The 21,586-nt window shown below is 44.2% G+C and overlaps 1 protein-coding gene across 1 annotated transcript in view; it reads left to right on the top strand.

Annotated features, from left to right (window-relative positions):
- LOC110485974 (axin-2) overlaps nucleotides 1–21,586 on the top strand; it is a 77,902-nt gene that overhangs the window by 27,389 nt on the left and 28,927 nt on the right. Inside the window, exon 3 of the mRNA XM_036940640.1 lies at nucleotides 17,701–17,760. The gene's annotated coding sequence lies outside the window, so the exon portion shown is untranslated. The remainder of the gene's footprint in view (nucleotides 1–17,700; nucleotides 17,761–21,586) is intronic.

Raw genomic sequence — 21,586 nt, 5'->3', positions numbered from 1 at the left:
CTGATGGTGAATCCTCCCCTCCTTATGGTTTGTTGTCGCTCCTTCCCTATTAAATGCTGAGCTAGCACTCATTGCATAGTGTATGTACATCCAAGATAAAGTATGATAGCATGGAATAGGTCTGCTGATCCAAAGTAAACTTGACGGTATAGCCTTGGTTTTGGTGTCATCACTTTCATTCTGAAGCGATACCTGAGTCAGTATTATTGGCTGTAGTTGTTTTATTGTGAAGCACTTGAATATTACAAGGATGCACCTGCGTGTTAGCATCCAGTAGCAATGCTAATCCAAAGGTAAACTATGCCAGCTAGCATTAAAAGGCCATGCTTAAAACTATGCATTCGGGTAGGTGTACACAACGTTTTGGATAGCATGCTAACTATGCTAATCCAATTAACTACACTAACGAACAGGTGTAGCATTCCATTTTAGCAGCAATCTATCTGTATGCTAACGTTGTGCGAGCACAAATGTGGCCTGTTGGCTTAGTGAGTGCCTAGAGCGTTACCACTATAAAGTTGTAATGATTTAACAGTCTCATCTGAACCTATTTCTTTGATAAAACATTATCTTATTAGGTTACATCACAGACAGAATGGCTAACATCAAAAGGTGCAAAAAACCTATTGACCAGGTGCCAAATCTTATTTTTCTTTTACTCAAATGGAAGATAAGAAAATGAGTCAAAGCCCTTGGGCTTTTGCCTATATAGTTATTGAGGCTCAATTTCCTCTCTCTCTCTCTTTTTATAGCTCTCTCCTCCCCCTCTCAATGGTTTAAGTTTTAAGAGGTATATTTTGTGAGGAAGTTAATTTTGACATAGTGTTAGCAGTTGGTGCATAGGTGAAACTCACTCCTGCTGGGGTAAGGCAAATATATTCAACTAAATAAAAGGAAGTTACAGACTTAATGTGGCCACTATGGAAAAAGTGTTAAGTTAAAACTCAGCTAATGGCTCAATCATAATAATATCGCTAATTAGCAATGAAAAATGCTAACACTATTAACACGAGGGGGTCGAACTGGTTTGCCTGTTAAGTTCTGAGTGGTTAGAAAATCATTCTAAGAGAAGTCTCATGTTGTTGCGTCATAATAATGGGCATTATTTTCACTTTTATGTGGTTCTCCTACAGAGAAAATAAGCCTGATCTTTGCCTTTGTGGTTGCTCCAACTGTTGACTCCCACCTCCCACACAACATATTATTCCCAGCAACACTGTTCACTCCAAAGTTTACACACAATAAATAATGATATGCCCAAAGCAGTTAGCAGTTAGCCGGCTCTCAGTTTCCTGGCTGGAGTTGAAATGAAATGGTAATTTTGACTTGAGGAGGATTTCAAAGGAATGGCGTCCACTTTTCATCTCCGCACATACCACGAGCTAGCTCTCTCGCCGACACATTCATGCTGGGTTCTGAATAAAAAAGTGGAAATGTACATTTTTCTATGACTTTTCTCTCCCTTTTCTGTTATAGCCCTAAAGACGCTAGATGTAAAGATGGAGGTATCTGCGGGACCGATAGACTGATGTGTCATTGTTATTGATGTGTCCTTGTTTCCGCCAGGCATTTGAATAGATAATATTATGCATTTGCTTTGAATCTCTTCATGGGGTCAAAGTTCGTCTTGAGTGCAGTTGCGGGTACAAAAAAATATTGTATTCTCTCTCCCTGCTATTGTTGTATCAAGCTTTTCAACGAGTCAAAGGATATTTTATGAAAAGTTTGTCAAAAGAAACATTGACCGACACATTTGATCCTCCCTTTTTGCTCCTGTAGTGTTTCCGTTTGTGTGTCAACAAGTTTTACGATTACAAGATCTCCAACCGCATGACGTTCTTTACAAACGTTTCCCACCTAACTGCTGCTCATTGTAGTTCTGTATTGAAAACGTTATCATCCTAATTGTGTCTTTTGTCTTAGAGCTACCATGCTGTCCTGCAGTGACGATGTGGTGAACCTCAAGTCACTTCACTACTATAGCAGGGGACAGAGGAAGATGGATGTTCAAACAATACAGACAAGGTGTGGAGACAACACAACAAGTCAGTCACAATAGCAGTCTGGGAGAATAACGCAGGAGTAATAACCTTTGGGGAATCTGACTGTTCCCCAGTCAGCCTATTTATCACATACCGTGCCTAGGCTTTAGCTCAGCAGGCTAGCACAGTCTTCTGGCACACAGGACACCTGGGTTCGAACCCAGTCAGTAAACAATAGCAGTCTAGGTAATAATGAGGGTGTAAAAACAGGTTACCCAGTCAGCCTATAGGTCTGCCTATTCCATTCCATTTGACAAGCAGCCATGCGGTTGTGTCACCTTAACAAAGGTTGGGTGGAAAAAGGCCTGGCTGTAGTCTAGTGTCTTCATTATCTCTGGGTGACCCGTCACATAAACACTCGGTGGGTTAATTGCACTTGTTTTAAAAGTGAGCAAGGAAGGAAGCTGCATTCGAGGAGAGGGAGAGAGAAGACATTAGGGACTTCTCTAAAAACCCATGTGAGAGAGTGATATTCATGCAAAATGTGTTGCACTTTCAAAACTTCCTTAAAAGCCTTTTACTGTTGTAGTTCTTCTTTTTCCCCCCCTTTGGAAATAATAATACACAAACTGAAGTGGAAACGGTTCAAAAATCCCCTGCCTCCTTAAATACTGTATCAAATAAATACTGTGTTTTATAGAAGTGGATGTGAATCACTCCTACTTCTATGTCTTTCAAGTGATCCTCTTAAAGGGGAATGATACCAACGCTGCGTTAATTTTTTTAAATTCCAGCCTTTGTTGTGTGTAAAATACTGTTACCGCACAGTTCACTCCATGTGACCACAATACTTACCTTACCTTACCTTACCTGACCACAATACTTACCTTGGTTCAAAGTTCACCTCTAAATTATGAAGTTAGTCTCTGATGTCTGTTTTCACCCTTTGCTGCTTTTTTAGCCCCCGATAATCTCCACTGTAGAAGTGGTTTTAGCTGGATGGGAGGGAGGGAGGGAGGGAGGGAGGGAGGGAGGGAGAGGGGAAGACTATAACCTTCATGCTTTTTGCATAGCGGGTCATGCTTTGTTTAAATTTCCCAGATCAAAGAGCTCAATGCAAATTCCTCCAGCTCCAAACCACCATTTGATGTTCTGGGAGCCAAATTATTGTGGTGATTACCGTTAGCCGTACACAACGGTTAGCGCCGGGCCAAACAATCTCCTTGTTGTGTCTTGCAATTAGCGCTGTGACTTTTTAGGCCTAGCTAGCGTCTGAAGTACATCCGCAATAAGACTGGCTGTTGGGGTTGATAAAGTGATTTGGCTTTGCAGTTCCTTTCATCCTAGCAAAGTCGGGATGTTGCAGGGCTCTTGCGGGTACCATATGCATATTCACACCTCCTCCTTATTCTTCTTCTGGTGACAACAGCACCACTGTGTTCTATAGTCTGAAGCTAGCGCTACGTGCTCTCAGTGTCTTAGAAATAGTATTACAGAACTAGAAAAGGTACATTTCTTTAACGAAAATGTGTGTGCTGATTTAGTGGATTTCTATTTCTAAACTGAACAAAAATATAAACGCAACATACAACAATTTCAAAGATTTTACTGAGTTACAGTTCGTATAAGGAAATCAGTCAGTCTAAATAAATTCATTAGGCCTTAATCTATGGATTTCACATGACTGGGAATACAGATATGCATCTGTTGGCCACAGATACCTTAATAAAAACGCATCTCCTTCGCATTGGATTGATCGGGCTGTTGATTGTGGCCTGTGGAATGTTGTCCTACTTCTCTTCACTGGCTGTGCGAAGTCGCTGGATATTGGCAGGAACTTGAACACGCTGTCGTACACGCCGATCCAGAGCTTCCCAAACATGCTCAATGGGTGACATGTCTGGTGAGTATGCAGGCCATGGAAGAACTGAGACATTTTCAGCTTCCAGGAATTGTGTACAGATCCTTGTGACATGGGGCGTGCATTGTCATGCTGAAACATGGTGATGGCGGTGGATGAATGGCGTAGCAATGGGCCTCAGGATCTCTTCACAGTATCTCTGTGCATTCAAATTGCCATCGATAAAATGCAATTGAGTTCATTGTCCGTAGCTTATGCCTGCCCACACCATAACCCTACCGCCACCATGGGGCACTCTGTTCACAACGTTGACATCAGCAAACCGCTCGCCCACACGACGCCATACACGTGGTCTGCGATTGTGAGGCCGGTTGGACGTCCTGCTAAAACAATGTTGGAGGAGGCTTATGGTAGATAAACTAACCTTGCATTCTCTGGCAACAGCTGGTAGACATTCCTGCAATCAGCATGCCAATTGCACGCTCCCTCAACACATCTGTGGCATTGTGCGTGTAAAAAAACTGCATATTTTTGAGTGACCTTTTATTGTCCCCAACACAAGGTGCACCTGTGTAATGATCATGCTGTTTAATCAGCTTCTTGCTATGCCACACCTGTCAGGTGGATAGATTATCTTGGCAAAAGAGAAAAGCTCACTAACAGGGATGTAAACAAATGTGTGCCCAACATTTGAGAGAAATAAGCATTTTGTGCGCATGGAACATATTTTATTCAGCTCATGAAACATGGGACCATGACTTTACATGTTGCGTTTATATTTTTGTTCAGTATGATCTGTTTAAAATACTTAACCTTAATTGGGGAACCTGTTGACATGTATACAATTGGTGCTCAACCACATGTTATATCCTAAGGCTTTATAGATACCTTTTGACATTATACATGATACATACAGGTACATACCTTTCACATACAGTATACCATTACACGCGAAAGCAGTAATCCACCTGACCTTTATTAACTCATACAGTCTCTAGCCACAAGATACCACAAGCTGGTAGAAGTAAACAGTAAAATAAACATTGATATTTACACACAATATATTTTGGTACTGTTTCATGAGCACAGAGGTCATAAGTAGGGCCAGCCTTAGCCTTTTGGGAGCCTAAGCAAAAATAAATGGTGGGGCTCCCCCACCTCAAGAGCAAAACATTTCTGTGTCCCTTCCCCCCTCTTGAAGGCAGAGAGAAACACATTTTAGAGTTCATTTCCTGCAATTCTACACATTTTGCCATGACTTATGCCATGGTAAGATGATATCTGAGTTAGAATGACTATCAAAATCAATAGGGGCCTCCTGGAGGTCAAAGCCCCCGGGCATGTGCCCTTTACGCCTGGTCGATAATTCAATCATGATTACTGCAATTTTAGATAGCTGGCTAGACTAACAAACAAAAAAATGTTCGCTGACATGGGCTCATTGACCGACTGTCAGTGGCTGACATAACAAGAGAAAAACGTGCACCACCACATTTTGAAATTGCACCTTGTGTATTCTACAATTATAACTCTCAACAGTAAGTTGAGACCCCAACTGAGTTCCCAGTCGGCCTCTTATGTCGCTTATGCCCAAGGCCGGCCCTAATCTTAAGTCCCGGAGAGCCACAAAGACAGTATGTATGCATGCCTTTGTGTTCAAACCTATTCAAACCAACACATCAGATCTGAATACACAAAGTCAATAATCAGTGCGTACTTCGCATTCTGACACGTTCGCCTACTCATCATCAGCACCCAATCCGTTTGTGAAGTTTTTTTGGCGCTGACATTATTTTTGTTTGGGGTTATTGAAGGCAGCCGGTTGAAAGGATAACTTTGCCTGTGGGAAGGACGGGCACAGAGGATCAAGTTCAGCTGTATTTCTGATAACACTTTCCATTCCAGAGGCACTAGCCCAGCTCTGATGCCTCACTCTTTGATTGTCTCTTTAATGTTCGAAGCCGCTGATGCCTCCGACAGCGGAGCCGTGCAGGGGTGGAGGTGAATGAATGGCCAAGGATTACAGCAACCAAAATGGAGATGGATTTCTTCCAAGTTGACAGACACATTGGAGGATGTTGGTTTTCAAGGCCTTGTATATGTAACAATGTTGTCAGAAAAAAAAAATGGCTGTATTTCTGAATGTGTCACGTACAATTAGCACTGTGACATAGATACAGTATATGACATAGCTAATTGTACGTGACACATTCAGAAATACAGCCGTTTTTTTTCTGAGTGGGGAGAACAAGTATTTGATACACTGCCGATTTTGCAGGTTTTCCTACTTACAAAGCATGTAGAGGTCTGTAATTTGTATCACAGGTGCACTTCAACTGTGAGAGACGGAATCTAAAACAAAAATCCAGAAAATCACATTGTATGATTTTTAAGTAATTCATTTGCATTTTATTGCATGACATAAGTATTTGATACATCAGAAAAGCAGAACTTAACATTTGGTACAGAAATCTTTGTTTGCAATTACAGAGATCATATGTTTCCTGTAGTTCTTGACCAGGTTTGCACACACTGCAGCAGGGATTTTGGCCCACTCCTCCATACAGACCTTCTCCAGATCCTCTAGGTTTCGGGGCTGTCACTGGGCAATACGGACTTTCAGCTCCCTCCAAAGATTTTCTATTGATTTCAGGTCTGGAGACTGGCTAGGCCCTTCCAGGACCTTGAGATGCTTCTTACGGAGCCACTCCTTAGTTGCCCTGGCTGTGTGTTTTGGGTCATTGTCTTGCTGGAAGACCCAGCTTTTAATGAGGGAAGGAGGTTGTTGGCCAAGATTTCGCGATATATGGCCCCATCCAGCCTCCCCTCAATACGGTGCAGTCGTCCTGTCCCCTTTGTTTCCACCTCCATGCTTCACGGTTGGGATGGTGTTCTTGGGGTTGTACACGGCGAGTGGAGTATAGACCAAAAACTCATCAGACCACATGACCTTCTCCCATTCCTCCTCTGGATCATCCAGATGGTCATTGGCAAACTTCAGATGAGCCTGGACTTGCGCTGGCTTGAGCAGGGGGACCTTGCGTGCACTGCAGGATTTTAATCCATGACCGCGTAGTGTGTTACTAATGGTTTTATTTGAGACTGTGGTCCCAGCTCTCTTCAGGTCATTGACCAGGTGCTGCTGTGTAGTTCTGGGCTGATCCCTCACCTTCCTCATGATCATTGATGCCCCACGAGGTGAGATCTTGCATGGAGCCCCAGACTGAGGGTGATTGACCGTCATCTTGAACTTCTTCCATTTTCTAATAATTGCGCCAAAAGTTGTTGCCTTCTCACCAAGCTGCTTGCCCATTGTCCTGTAGCCCATCCCAGCCTTGTGCAGGTCTACAATTTTATAGATAGAAATCCTGATCGAAATTCTGATTCCATGTGCTTTTTGAGCCTGCTGTCGTAGTGTAGCGGCCTACACTTAATTCAAGCCAGCAAACTCAAGTTTTGGAACCTGGCTATTTAATTTCCGCCGTTTTGAGTCTTCTCTGTTTCTCTGTGAGCGAGGCGTATTTGTGGCGACCTCAACAAAGAAGCGCCGGATTAGCGACAGAGAAAGAGCCTTGGAAACGCTCCTTTTTTTGTGTATTTCCGAGCAGAAATGTAACAGTATTAGATCGACTTTAATTACACAGGCTCGCGGATGGGCCTCTTTTCTCTCAGCGGTGAAAACGCTTAGCGTTTGTTGTCGTTTCAAGGCTCTCAAAAGGATGTGTTGGCATGTGCAGGGCCCTGGCAGAGGAAGCAGAAGGGGGAAGCATTGAACTGTTATTGTTTGAAAAGCGTGTAAGCGGCCTTCACAACGGCACAGCCACATCCACGAAACGGGCAAGAAAAAAATTGAGAAAACCCTCTTGACAGACGGCTTAACAGGCAAAACCGAATTTTGTCTTTTGCCGGCTAGACGTCAGATGCCTTGCCAATGAGAGGGAGCGAAAGCACACCACAAAATCTCTCTCCCGCGTCTTTCTCGCCCTCTCTTCTCTCCTCCGCTTGAAGTCGGTTTGGTGAATGCAAACATCAAAGGACGAAGCGCTCCGAATGTACATTGTTGTTCCCAGTAACCACATGAAAAAGGAGAGAGGAGTGAGGAGACTGGGATCCCCCCCCCCCCCTCTTCCCGACAGAAATAGGCAGCAACGGAGGATTGGGTTTGAAATGGGGAAAGATTGACTCTTTTATCTCTTCATTTCAAACGTCTTCCTCTTCTTTCTAACCACCTTCTTGATCTTAACGCCTGACCAGCTCTGCGACAAGGCAGAGGCCTCCTGTATGCTGTGTGTTAATCTTCCACAAACAGAGAAGCCGATGTGAGCAGAAAAAAACCACAGGGCTTATTAGGAGGAGGCTGATATTAGCTTCAACTAGTCATGCTCCCGACTCATTGTCATTAAACAAGCTCTGCGATGGGATTTGAACTTAGAGGAACACTTCTAGCTCTCTACGGCTCTACAGACCGCAGACGTTCCACCCGTGTTGTAAAGAGGGCGCCGCTGCTAACCTGACACAACAGCCCCAACTTGTGCTTCTACTTAACAGAGGGCTTTAGCAGAGCTCGCCTTATCTTTACACAAGGACCACCCAGGAGTGACAAATCACTTCTCACCTTCAGTCGTTGTGTGTGTGTGTGTGTGTGTGTGTGTGTGTGTGTGTGTGTACGCGTGTGTGGCCTAGGGTATGTGCAAGCTCATGTATGTGTGTTCCTAAACAACGGCAAGTGCGTATGACTGTGTGTCCCTAAGTAACTGCAAGCTTATGGAGTACGTGTGTGTCTGAATGTGTTTTATTTGTGTCACTGTCTACCTCCCACCATCTGGGACCTGTTTGGAGAGATTCTCTGTAAAACCCACAGTCACGCTGAGGAAGGATTACCACTGTGAAAGCAGCACCTGGAAGAAACTCTGCTCTCCTCTCTTCTCCTTGGCTCCTTCAGATGCTGAAAGAGTTTCTGGGTTCTCTGCTGGAGGCACAGGATTTGTGGCTGACCTACATGGGAGTCCTGGAGCGCTGTATCCTTCCATAAAAGCAACAAGCCAACATCTACCTAGCCAGCTTCCCCCCCCCCCCCCCCCCCTCTACCACCAAGATAGATTCAAGTGTGGAATAAACTATTGTTGTGTTGTACTGTACATTTCTTGAACATTGAGTGACTTTTGAGATCCCTAGTGTTGTAATCCTATACAAGGCCCAGTTTTTTTCTTGACCACCTGACCTGACTAGGAAAAACACTGGGCCCTACAGATGTAGGATCTTAATTTGAGCCAGTTTGCTACAGCATGATAATAATCCTGCAGCAACAGGAAATGTGAATTGTTTTGTGGATTCTAATTAATGGACATTTTTTACAAGGGGAAATCAAGTCTGAAATGTTTGTGGAAATTACAAACTTCAGAAGCCTTTTTCAACCTCCAATGCACTACAAGTTTGAAATGCAACAGGGTGATCAAATTAAGATCCTACATCTGTAGTTATAGGTCATAACTCGATGCCCTGAGCTTTTCCCTGGTCAGGTCATATAGCCAGGAAAAACTCCAGGCCCTAATCATAGAGTATTTCCAACTGTGATTGTCCCGAGAAATCCTGCTCTATTGGATGGAGGAACCCTGGTTGGGGAGCTGTGTTCGTATTGCCTGGCCTGGCCTGGGGTGTTGCCTCTGGGGCTGTGGCCTCTCCATGGTGGGTGGTGGATAGGGTGAACGCAGTGTGGCCCAGCATCCAGCGCTGTGTGCTGTAAGAAGGTGCTGAGTTATGCAGAGTTCCTGACCAACCCACACGGCTGGCTTATCGGACGTCACCATGCTACGGTTCAAAGGCAGGAGCCGGGCCTCTCTCTGATCCATGTCTGAAACATGTCTGTGTGTGTGCGTGTGCATGCATGCATGTTTATCTTTGTGTGTCGTCTTTGGACACACTGTCTCCACACTGTCTCCACTATCATGTACCACTGTCTCCACTATCATGTACCACTGTCTCCACACTGTCTTTGCTATCATGTACCACCGTCTCCAAAATCCTGTGCCACTATCTCTACACTGTCTCCACTATCACGTACCACTGTCTCCACACTGTCTCCACTATCATGTACCACTGTCTCCACTATCACGTACCACTGTCTCCACACTGTATCCACTATCATGTACCACAGCCTCCACTATATTGTACCACTGTCTCCACACTGTCCCACTATCATGTACCACAGCCTCCACTATATTGTACCACTGTCTCCACTATAATTGACCACTGTCTCTGCACTGTCTCTACTATCATGTACCACTGTCTCCACACTGTCTCCACTATAATTTACCAAGGCCCTTAATCCTTCCACCCCTACCCCCCTCCAATACCTCTACCCCTCTGCCATCTTCCTCTCCACTGTTCCCCTCCTCCCCCAGCCCTGCCCTGCTCCTATTGACCTCTGTGGTGCCTGGTGTTGTGAGGGGGGGGGGGGGGGGGGGGGGGGGGGGGGGGGGGGGGGGGGGGGGGGGGGGTGACATCATCTGTTACAATGAGTCCACTGCCTCCTCCAGTTCTACTGTGTACTGTTAGAGTCAATGTCACTGTGTACTGTTAGTCAATGGACAGTGTTGTTCTCTGCTCCCTGACATTGGTATGGCACGCTCCTACTGTCATAATGAAAGAGAGAGGAGCATTGTGTGGCTGAAGTCATTATAGTCCCAGTTCTTCTGAAGGGAAGCTTGACTGCTGATACTGTTAGCTCTCTGGATACTGTGTAGGAGGAAGGTGTGTTTTTGAGGCTTATATTAGATAGAATGTACAGAGTTCTAACTTCAAATGTACTGTTTTAATTGCACAATGTCTGTGCATTACAGAACAAATGTGTGTGTGTGTGTGTGTGTGTGTGTGAGTGTGTGTGTGTTTTTTGTTTTACTGTCCTTGAGGGACCAGAAGTCCCCCAAGGACTAGTAAAACTAGGACAAGTGGGGACATTTTGCCAGTCCCCACAAGGAAAAAGGCAATAGAATTAGGGTTAGGGGTTACTTTTAGGGTTAGGGTTAGGCTTAGAGGTTTGTGGTTAAGGTTAGGGTTAGGGTTAGGAAAATAGTTTTTGAATGGGAATCAATTGTTTGGTCCCCACATGGATAGTAAACCAAACGTGTGTGTGTGTGTGTGTGTGTGTGTGTGTGTGTGTGTGTGTGTGTGTGTGTGTGTGTGTGTGTGTGTGTGTGTGTGTGTGTGTGTGTGTGTGTGTGTGTGTGTGCGTGCAGGTGACTGCCCTTGTGTGTGGAGGCAGAGAGTTAAAAGTCAGTGTGTTTATGGAATTCAGTCTTTCCTGCGGGCCTATTTTTATGGCGCTGCCTTGTTTGTGTTGTCTTAATTAGTACGGGCCATGATTAGATCTTCACAGTAGCTAGAACAACCTCACGTAATTAAGGCTTTACTCGTAGAGCAAAATAACCTTTGAAGATGGTAGACAAAACAGATGAATCCTTGAAAAAGGGCAGTTGCCCTTAAATCTATGCAATCTAGGTCTATTTGCCTCCGCTGTTGTTCTTTAGGCTGATTCAGTTGAAGGAGAATACTCACATGGAACATGTTGTGCTGTTTATCACAGACTACTTTGTGTCAAAGTTTAACAAGGACTCTCTCCTCCTCACCAGTGTCATGATCAAAGATATGATCAAGAGCCTCACATACAGTATATCATTTGGTCATTGTGCTGCCACAGAATGAATTGTGAGCAAGGCCTCAAAAAAGCTTTATATACCAGAACATAAGTTAGGTGATAATATATGTATTATTATGATATATGTTTCCTAATCTGTTTTTTTGTTTGTTTTGACACATAAAAGACATTAGTAATCAATCCGGAGGGTGAACTGGGCGTATGTCACGGTCTTCCTCCTCTTCATCTGAAGAGGAGAGGCGAGAAGGATCGGAGGACCAAAATGCGGCGTGGTATGTGTTCATGATGAATATTTAATTAAAGAAAGTACTGAACACTGAATACAAAAACAATAAACCAATAACGACCGTGAAGCTAAAAATGAGACCTGTGCTGACACAAGCCACTAACATAGACAATCACCCACAAACAAACAGTGCAACCCAGGCTACCTAAGTATGATTCTCATTCAGAGACAACTAATGACACCTGCCTCTGATTGAGAACCATACTAGGCCGAAACATACAAATCCCCAAATCATAGAAAAACAAACATAGACTGCCCACCCCAACTCACGCCCTGACCATACTAAATAAATCCAAAACAAAGGAAACAAAGGTCAGAACGTGACAGCGTAGCAGATGGTAAAAACAATGTTGTGAAACGTTTGTCCCTGACCTTCGCATTGTCTCTCGTTCACTCATCTCCACTGCAGACAAAAGTGTCCATAGAATCAAATGAGAAGTATTGTGGACACATTTGAACCTTTATTTACCTAGGCAAGTCAGTTAACCCTACTGTTGTGTGTTGGTTTCATGTTAATTCATTCTGTGTTCCCGGTCCAAAATGACCACCCCATTACAGCTGATTATAAATCCACAATAATACATATATTATCACCTAACTTATGTTCTTGTGAACATTACACGTTTTTGAACTTATATTTGCTATTTATGGCCTGTAGGCCTCATTGACCTGAGCTCATACAACTCGCTTTTGAGTTTCAAAAAAAAGCATGATGTATGGATTATTTAGACTATAACAAATACTCATATGAAACATGTTGTGCTATTTATCACAGACTACTTTGTGTCAAAGTTTAACAAGGCCTCTCTCCTCCTCACCAGTGTCATGATCAAAGATATGATCAAGAGCCTCACATACAGTATATCATTTGGTCATTGTGCTGCCACAGAATGAATTGTGAGCAAGGCCTCAAAGCTTTACATACCAGAGCTGCAAGAAAAGTTCTATATAATTGAAACAATGTTGCGATTGTTTGTGAGAATGCTGACAGGTGTGGTTCCCGTGGGGGAAAGGTTCTATTGGGGAAAGGTTCCCGTGGGGTTGCCATGGAAGCCAAGAAGGTGTGTGTGTGTGTGTGTGTGTGTGTGTGTGTGTGTGTGTGTGTGTGTGTGTGTGTGTGTGTGTGTGTGTGTGTGTGTGTGTGTGTGTGTGCTCAAACACACATGCATGTGGGGGTCTGGGTGAGGAAGTGTGTCCATTTGATGAGTGGGCATGTTTCTGAACTCAATTTTAATTGTAGTCTCACCCATTCATGTCTAATGACAGGTCATTTTTGACCGGGAACACCACAGGTGTACAAAAGTTAAATGTAACACCCAGAATGTAATGAAAATCATCAAAATGTATTTTGTGTGTTCAGATGCCCTGTGTGGACAAAGTCATGGAACCTTATGACAATCAGATTTAAATGAACTACATTTTTCAGAGAGGAAACCCAGACGACGCTGGGGAAATTGTGCGCCACCCTATGGGACGCCCAATCACGACTGGATGTGATGTAGCCTGGATTCGAACCAGGTACTACGGTGACACCTCTTGCAGTCAGACTGCTGCCCAACTCGGGAGCCCACATCCTTGGAGACAATTCCTCAGGAATTTACCATAGGCGTCGCACACACTTATTGAAGAGAAAATAATTCCCCCTCCCTTGTCAGGAAAGATTCCCGCTACTTTCATTCCATATGGAGAATTGTCCTAATTTCCCTTTCCTTTACCTCAAATCGAACACTTTAGAAGTCAAACCCGCCTTTTTTCGTTGCGTTTACCTCGTGTGATTTGAGCTCCTTTGTGCTCTTCTGTGGCGACCTAAACATTGTGAGCTATGTGACTTCTTCATATCCAAGGGAGAGGTGTCTGGCAAGGTTTTGTTACGTTCCCCTGTTTCTGAGAGTGGGCATATTCTTCCCTGCGGGTTCATTAGCATACATCAAGCCCCTGTCGTCAAACCGCAAAGTTCATTTGAATCTTCGTTCGGGAACGGGTGTCTTTCAACAGGCAGCTGTCAGACACGTCAACCGCACGACACACGGTAGAGAAGGAGGAGAAGTTAAACCGAAGTACTCTTTCAAAGGCTATATTTAGATGACATGTCACTTTCTTTTTTCAAGAGAAGAAGCTCTTTCGAAGTCGTCAATACCGAGGGCTTTATCAGGAACCTAAAAAAAACTTAGAACAATTGGAAAAGATGAAGTGATTTTCAGTTTTTTTTTTGCTTGAAAGACAGAAAAGTGAGATTGTTCCCAAGTAGACAGGAGCGTTTAAGGGCCTTGCGTTTCGAGCCGCCCATCAGTCAAGGAGAAACGAGCAGCACCTCCCGTTGGCGTCTGATCGTTAGGTGTCCTCAAAGTGTCTCAAAGTCTCTTTGTTTTCGCTGAGCGCGCCGATTAAAGAGACAAATATAATTTATTCATCCTCGCCATTGAGGGAAAGAAAAAGGATTCAAGAGTTTGTGTTTCGTTTCCGTCAAATTCAGAGGCACCTTGATGAAGTCAGCTTTCTTTGTCAAGCTGTGTGGTGAGACGAGGCTGAAAGCTGTGGCCCATTTGAACATGTACATTTTTTTGGGGGGGGGGGTGAACGGTTTTTTGAACGGTTTTTGGTAAGATAAGCGGTATTTAAACTTTTTTGTGGAACTTTGAATTGTAGGGCAGCAATACTGAGGAGAGAATACCACTAAAACACTGCTCCACTGTTTGTAGAGCAGATGAAGCACGCTAACACGTAACAATAGAACAAGAGAAATGACCTTGTAAGACTATTATGTGTAAGTGTGTATATAGATAAATGTAAAAAAAATGGATTTAAGTGACGTGGACATTGTGGAAGAGTCAGCGTACACTGGATGGGTCTGGTTATCCTTTCAGTGTGGGACAAAAACATATTCATTTAAACCCCCCTTTCCGTGTGTGAAGTCTGATTCTTTAGCATCCTTGACAGTCTCAGTCCCATGTGTTCCGACCGTTTACATTTCAAGATTACAATCCTGTTGTAAAGGTTTCTTTTGGTGGTTGAAAAGTTATTTTCAAGCCGGGAAGTTTTGCCGTCTTCACTTTTCAACTGGCAAGATGAATATCGGTGGGACAAAGCAGAGAAGGGAAGGCTTTTGACTAGACTTCTAAGAGCCAGGAGCGAGTCCTGTCTTTCTTTTGCAGTTCCCCATAACTGGCTGCCTCGCCTAGCTGCTGAAGAGACACTATATCAAATGCAAAGTGAGAAGTCAAAGTCTTTCAAGTTACATCAGTAGATCCTTGTGGAAATGCTCCTCTGCTATGCTTAGGTTTTTCAGAACTTTTTTCCCATTTAAAAAGAGGAGATTGGTTCATTTTCTCCATGTTTTTGGATGGTGGCTTATGAGCAGTTATGAGCAGGAAATGTTATAATAAGCCGTTATAAGCAGAAATTAAGTAAGTTATAAGCAGGAGGTGTTATAATTAGCAGTTATGACCAGCTATAAGCAGAAAGAAAGTAAGTTATGAACAGAAAGTGTTATAATAATCAGTTATGACAAGTTATGAACAGGAAGTGTATGTTGTTTTTACTGTACTGCCATTAATGGTCAGCACTCTTGTTTTAAAGAGGGATAAAGGCCTCTGTCTGTATCATATTCACTAAAGTATAACCAAAGGACATTCACCTTAAAAACTCCCTTGAATTAAGTGCAGTGGCTGTCATCGGATAGCTAGGTGTCAACAGAGAAATGGCAGATGTTGTAATAAGGAGATAACACGATTTAGCAACAAACCAAAATGTGGATCTTTCTTGGGTGTGTTCACATTTTTTAGTTTTAAGTATTTTGGTCAATGATAAGAAGCAAACCGTTCTTTCATAGAGACGCTAACTCGATTTGCCCCTGACACTTGCAAGTATCTCAGATCAGTTTAAAGACCGTCCAACCACATCAAGATTGCCTTTATTTTCCCCCAAATGCAGTATGGTTTCTGTTGAGAACTTGATGTCGGAACATTCTGTGTTAGATATTTTAAGTCTAAACAGTCCGTGTCTTGTGTTCACCAAGGTCGGGTGGCCAGTGGGTAACACTCTGGGTTAGAAACTGGAAACAGCATGTAACTAGACCTCACTGCAAATAATCACCCCGGGCTCTTTCGATGTTCTTAGCCCGTTTGTTTACACATTGTAAATCGTGAACAGAAATGCTTGGACAGTGTGCGGCATGTATATTTCAAGGTTTGAACATTATATGGCATCTGAATTTCTGCCACATGACCGCAGGCTTTTGGTGCTTTTTCCTCTGAAGTCTTACTTAGATTCCTGAGGACAAAAAAAAAAAAAAAGAGTGATGTGTTCCGAGGTTTTGCAAAGAATGCATCTCCGACTGTTTCCCAAGGGGAATTTCCTCAGAGCGCAATATATAGGCTCAGACATTGGCTTCTACACAAACTGTTGTGTCCACATAACTTTCTGACCCTTTTGAGAAAGTTTATGAATCCGTTTTGGCACCGTGCAGCAGCCAAACAGGCACACCGGTTCCCAACACTGGTATTCACCTCGGAATTCTCTCCCTTTGATCTGATGTAGGTTCTAGTTTCGTAACGTCTTCCTCTACTCCCTGTTTACCGTCCGATAGACTAAACCTCTTCAATAAGCGCAGCCCCGGTGATGTCATTATAGGTGACACCACCACCACCGCACCTGAGAGTATACTTGGCCATTACATCATCTCCGGGCTTCACTGAGCGCAACCCTGTGTGTGTGTGTGTGTGTGTGTGTGTGTGTGTGTGTGTGTGTGTGTGTGTGTGTGTGTGTGTGTGTGTGTGTGTGTGTGTGTGTGTGTGCGCGTGTGCGTGTGCGTGTGTGTGTGTGTGTGTGTGTGTATGTGTGTGTGTGTGCGTGTGTGTGTGTCCCTCAGTGTCCTCCCCTGGTCTGCAGTATCACAGGGGGGGAACAAAAGAATCAAAAGCGTCCCATCACTCCATGCCCCCGGATAGTGTTACATGGTGTGTCGTGCCAAAACACAAGGGCATAGAACAGGAAGTCTATGAGAATCAAAGGACACTGAGGAGGGTAACAAACAAGGGGACTACCTTTGTACACTCTGACAGGGAGGTAGTGTGTAAAACAGGGGAGATTTGGGACTGGAAATATTCTAACCTGAAAAAAAAAAAAAATGCCAATCCCCCCGAAAACTTGGCATTTCGTCAATGACCTTCTTCCACTCCACATCAACACACACAAAACAAGTGACATCCTCTCTGTCGAGAGGCCAGGAAGATTTATATTGGGGAGAAAAGCAAGTAGGGTGACATTTTGAACCTTGGAGGATGATTGAGGCATTGAAAGGAAATATGATAAGGTATGCCTGTGGAATGTCTTTGAGAGTTGGCGCCTGGATCTGTTACTCATTTTGCATCCCAAACAGCACCCTATTCCCTATATAGTGCACTACTTTTGACCAGGACCCATATAGTTCTGGTCAAAAGTAGTGCACTATGTAGGGAATAGGGTGCCATTTGGGACACATCCCTCCGGATTCCTAAATGTAGTTGTTGAACTCTGACTACACTGGGCTGTGCATCCCTGATAATTAAGTGTTTGGTTGAAGCATTTAAACAAAATACTTATGCAAACCTCAAAGTATGTCACACATTATCGGGTTTTTGTGACACTGACACACGACTACTTGGATCAAAGAGTGGAACTGCAAACTTGCAGGGCCAGTAGAGCCAATTCACAGTAAAAGTCCAGTTCACAGTAAAAACAATGTCTCTTTCCCTGTCTATGTCTTCAATCTTTAGATCATGTCAACATCTAAGAGATTTTAGGCACTTATACTGACCTTTACATTTTTGGAGTTAGTGAAGACATTTTGTGGCTGTAAACATAGAGTATATCGTACTACCCAGATATTACTATGTACATATTGAGTAATACAATTACTAACTTCTGTATCTGGTTGCAGGTGGACTGTATCTAGAGGAGACTTTTGGAGAAGAGACTGCGGACCAACATACTGCCAGTGGTGAGTACCTGTTTACAAGTGATGCATCAAATAATCACAGATACAATTGGTGATACTGGCTAAAAAAGGCCAGTGACCAAGTCCCCATAGGACACCAATCCTGACATCACACACACATTTTCAAACACTGGCTCTTGCACTGGTTTACATGGACACACACACACACACACACAGACACACACACACACACACACACACACACACACTCAACACACACGCTCTAGAGTCCGAGCCAATCACTTCTCAGAAAGACACAATACAAAGAGAGGGGTGACCTTGCATGACCACACACACACACACACACACACACACACACACACACACACACACACACACACACACACACACACACACACACACACACACACACACACACAGTCTTGTATAACTAACCTTGGGGGACACACAATTCAGACCCATTCAAAATCCTATTTTCCCTAACCCTAACCCTAAACCTAATCCTAGCTCCTAACCCTAACCCTAAAAGCAACCATAGCTCCTAACCCTAACCCTAAAAGCAACCCTAGCTCCTAACCCTAACCCTAAAAGCAACCCTAGCTCCTAACCCTAACCCTAAAAGCAACCCTAGCTCCTAACCCTAAGCCTAATTCTAACCCTAACACTCATTCTAACATGCTGACCACACCACTCATGCTCGAGTTGCAAAATAAAATAAATGTACACATACATGTTATTCAATCATTGCATCCACACTGCTCGTGTGTGTCAATGAGTGTCGGCGTAGCCAGGCGCTAAAATAGAACTTGGTTCTATTTGTGATGCTTGACACGCTGCAAGTCCTGCCTCTCCCATCTCCTCATTGGTATGTAGGAGCATATACCCACGTGGGTGATTGAAAGATGAACTGAGGTCCACACTCCAGTGGGATGGAGGGATATCTTCAACCACCAACTTACCATCCTGAGACAAGGCTGAGTATAGCCCACAAAGATCTCCGCTACGGCACAACCCAAGGGGGGGCGCCAACCTAGACAGGAAGATCACGTCAGTGACTCAACCCACTCAAGTGAAGCACCCCTCCTAGGGACGGCATGGAAGAGCACCAGTAAGCCAGTGACTCAGCCCCTGTAATAGGGTTAGAGGCAGAGAATCCCAGTGAAGAGAGGGGAACCGGCCAGGCAGAGACAGCAAGGGCGGTTCGTTGCTCCAGAGCCTTTCCTTTAGAGATGAACGTACTTTGGTGTGAACCGTGCAAATCAATCTCAGAACAACAGCAAAGGACCTTGTGAAGATGCTGGAGGAAACAGATACAAAGTATCTATATCTACAGTAAGAACGAGTCCTATATCGACATAACGTGAAAGGCCGCTCAGCAAGGAAGAAGCCACTGCTCCAAAACCGCCATAAAGTGTTGAATAAAACTCTATAGGAGTTAAATTAACACTTTTATTTTCACTGTGTAGAAATAGCATATGACCTTGTGGGTACTAACAAATTGTCCCCAGTTGGTCAGTTTTATGTTTGTTTACTATTCTTAAGTCCCCACTAGTATAGTTAAACGTCAGCAGTCTTCACGCACACACACACGCACACACGCACGCACGCACACACACACACACACACACACACACACACACACACACACACACACACACACACACACACACACACACACACACACACACACACACACACACACACACACACGCACTGGCTCCACAACACTACAGCTGCCGTGGGGCGCTAAAGTGAGTTGGCCCAGTGTGATTGAAGGTCCAGCTGGTGGCCACCCTTTTGATCTTCTCCCTTTCATGAGAAAGACAAACAGCATCTCGTCGTCACTCACGCTGGCTGATTGATACATACACACACACACACACACACTAATGGACGTCCTTTCTCACTGTAATCACTCAGCTAATGACCCGATTGAACTCTGAATGGAGCCTGACGAGGATGGTGAGAACAGAAGGCGGAGTCAGAGGGAGAAAGGGCCCAGCGACGGATCAGAAGGGAGAATTTAGGGGGGACGGGATAGGGGAAGGGAGATCAGCGGGAGTGACCATGAACTTGGCTGGGAAAATGTTAGCCTGGATTTAAAACAAAGGATTCTGTTTCACATTTTCTTTTGTTTCACTGTTTGAAATAAGTATTTATCTTGCCATGGTTGCACAGGGTAGAGGTTAGCCTGAGTCTTGGGCCCAAATCAGTGTATCCTCATGGTCCATTCCATCAACAAAGTGTTTCCCTTTATCACAACAGAAGAGTAGTTCTACCGACTGGCCAATAGCTCTACCTATAGCTCGTCATGATTTATGAGGTAATCGCCACCCTGGTGTTTGAAATAGAGACTCAAAACTATTGGCTTTAAAAAAAAAAAGTAATTGTGGGTATTTTTCCCCTTTAGGCAAACAAGATAGTAAGACTGACAACAATGCTAGTGGAACAAGAGGGAGAGGAATGCTCAGCCGGATCCGAGCTTCCTGGGTATCCGCCTCCCTGGAGGCCATTGTGGGGCCTCTTGTTCCCTTGTGCCTCGTGCATTTCCAATGCATTTGTATTCCACTGGGTTTTGATGGAAGTCACTTCCCACTGCCCGTGCCCATACTTGATCACAAATGTTCTTATCCGCTTCTCAGCAGATGTTTTTTGTTCTCATTGGAAGTCGGCCTTTATGAAACATTTAGTTTGGTTTGAAGTGTGAGGATTGTCCCAGTGTAAAAAGTTCACAGACAAGAAGGACAAGAGGGAAGGCCCTTTTAGAGTGGCTGGTGTCATATTCCTTGTGCCACAGGGGTCGAAGGGCTTGAGTTGGTCCGGGATGTTAGAAATAAGGTCTCTAAAAGGGTTATCCCGCTGTCCCCATAGGACAACCCTTTTAGGTTCCATGTAGAACCCTCTGTGGAAAAGGTTCTATATGGAACCCAAACTTGTTCTACCTGGAACCAAAGGGGTTCTACCTGGAACCAAAAACAGGGTTCTTCAAAGGGTTCTCCTATGTGGACATGTAGGTTCTAGATAGCACCCTTTTTTTTAGAGTGTATGTATTTTTTAACCTTATATTACTGTCGTGTAAAATTGGGGGCAGGTGTGTGTGTGTGTGTGTGTATGTGTGTGTGTGTGTGTGTGCGTGCGTGCGCATGTATGCATGTGTGTGTGTGTGTGTGTGTGTGTGCGTGCGCGTGCGTGCGCATGTATGTGTGTGTGTGTGTGTATATATCTGTATATGTGTGTGTGTGTGTGTGCGAGCGTGTTTCAGAGAAAGATTCGTAGAAAGAGGTCTCTGTTACTGTAATCCCCGCAGTAGCAGAGAGCTGTTAGCCCCATAAACCACAACGTTTGTATGAAATACCAGCGGGAGCAGAAAGGTCAGAGGAGGAAATTAGCAGCTGTCTTTTCCTCTCCTTTCATGTTAGCCGCGGGGCTAATCGCCACCGAGCCATCAGCTCATTTCCACTTGAAAACAAACTCAGCAATGATACCGGGGAGGAGCTGTTTGCTCACATTTAATGGCACCGGATTTGATTCTGAAGGCAGGGGAGGGAACGATCCCCATGTTCTCACTCTCCTGTTCTGTCGCTCCCTCGCTCTCTGTCTTTATTTCCCCCACTCTCTCTTTCTGTCTCTCTCCTTGTTCTCTCTCTCTTTCTGTCTCTCTCCTTGTTCTCTCTCTCTTTCTCTCTCTCCTTGTTCTCTCTCTCTTTCTGTCTCTCTCCTTGTTCTCTAGCTCTTTCTGTCTCTCTCCTTGTTCTCTCTCTCTTTCTGTCTCTCTCCTTGTTCTCTCTCTCTTTCTGTCTCTCTCCTTGTTCTCTCTCTCTTTCTGTCTCTCTCCTTGTTCTCTCTCTCTTTCTGTATCTCTCCTTGT

Source organism: Oncorhynchus mykiss, chromosome 13 (assembly GCF_013265735.2).
Source record: "Oncorhynchus mykiss isolate Arlee chromosome 13, USDA_OmykA_1.1, whole genome shotgun sequence".
NCBI classification, from domain to species: Eukaryota; Metazoa; Chordata; class Actinopteri; order Salmoniformes; family Salmonidae; genus Oncorhynchus; species Oncorhynchus mykiss.
This window is presented reverse-complemented; position numbering and strand designations above follow the sequence as displayed.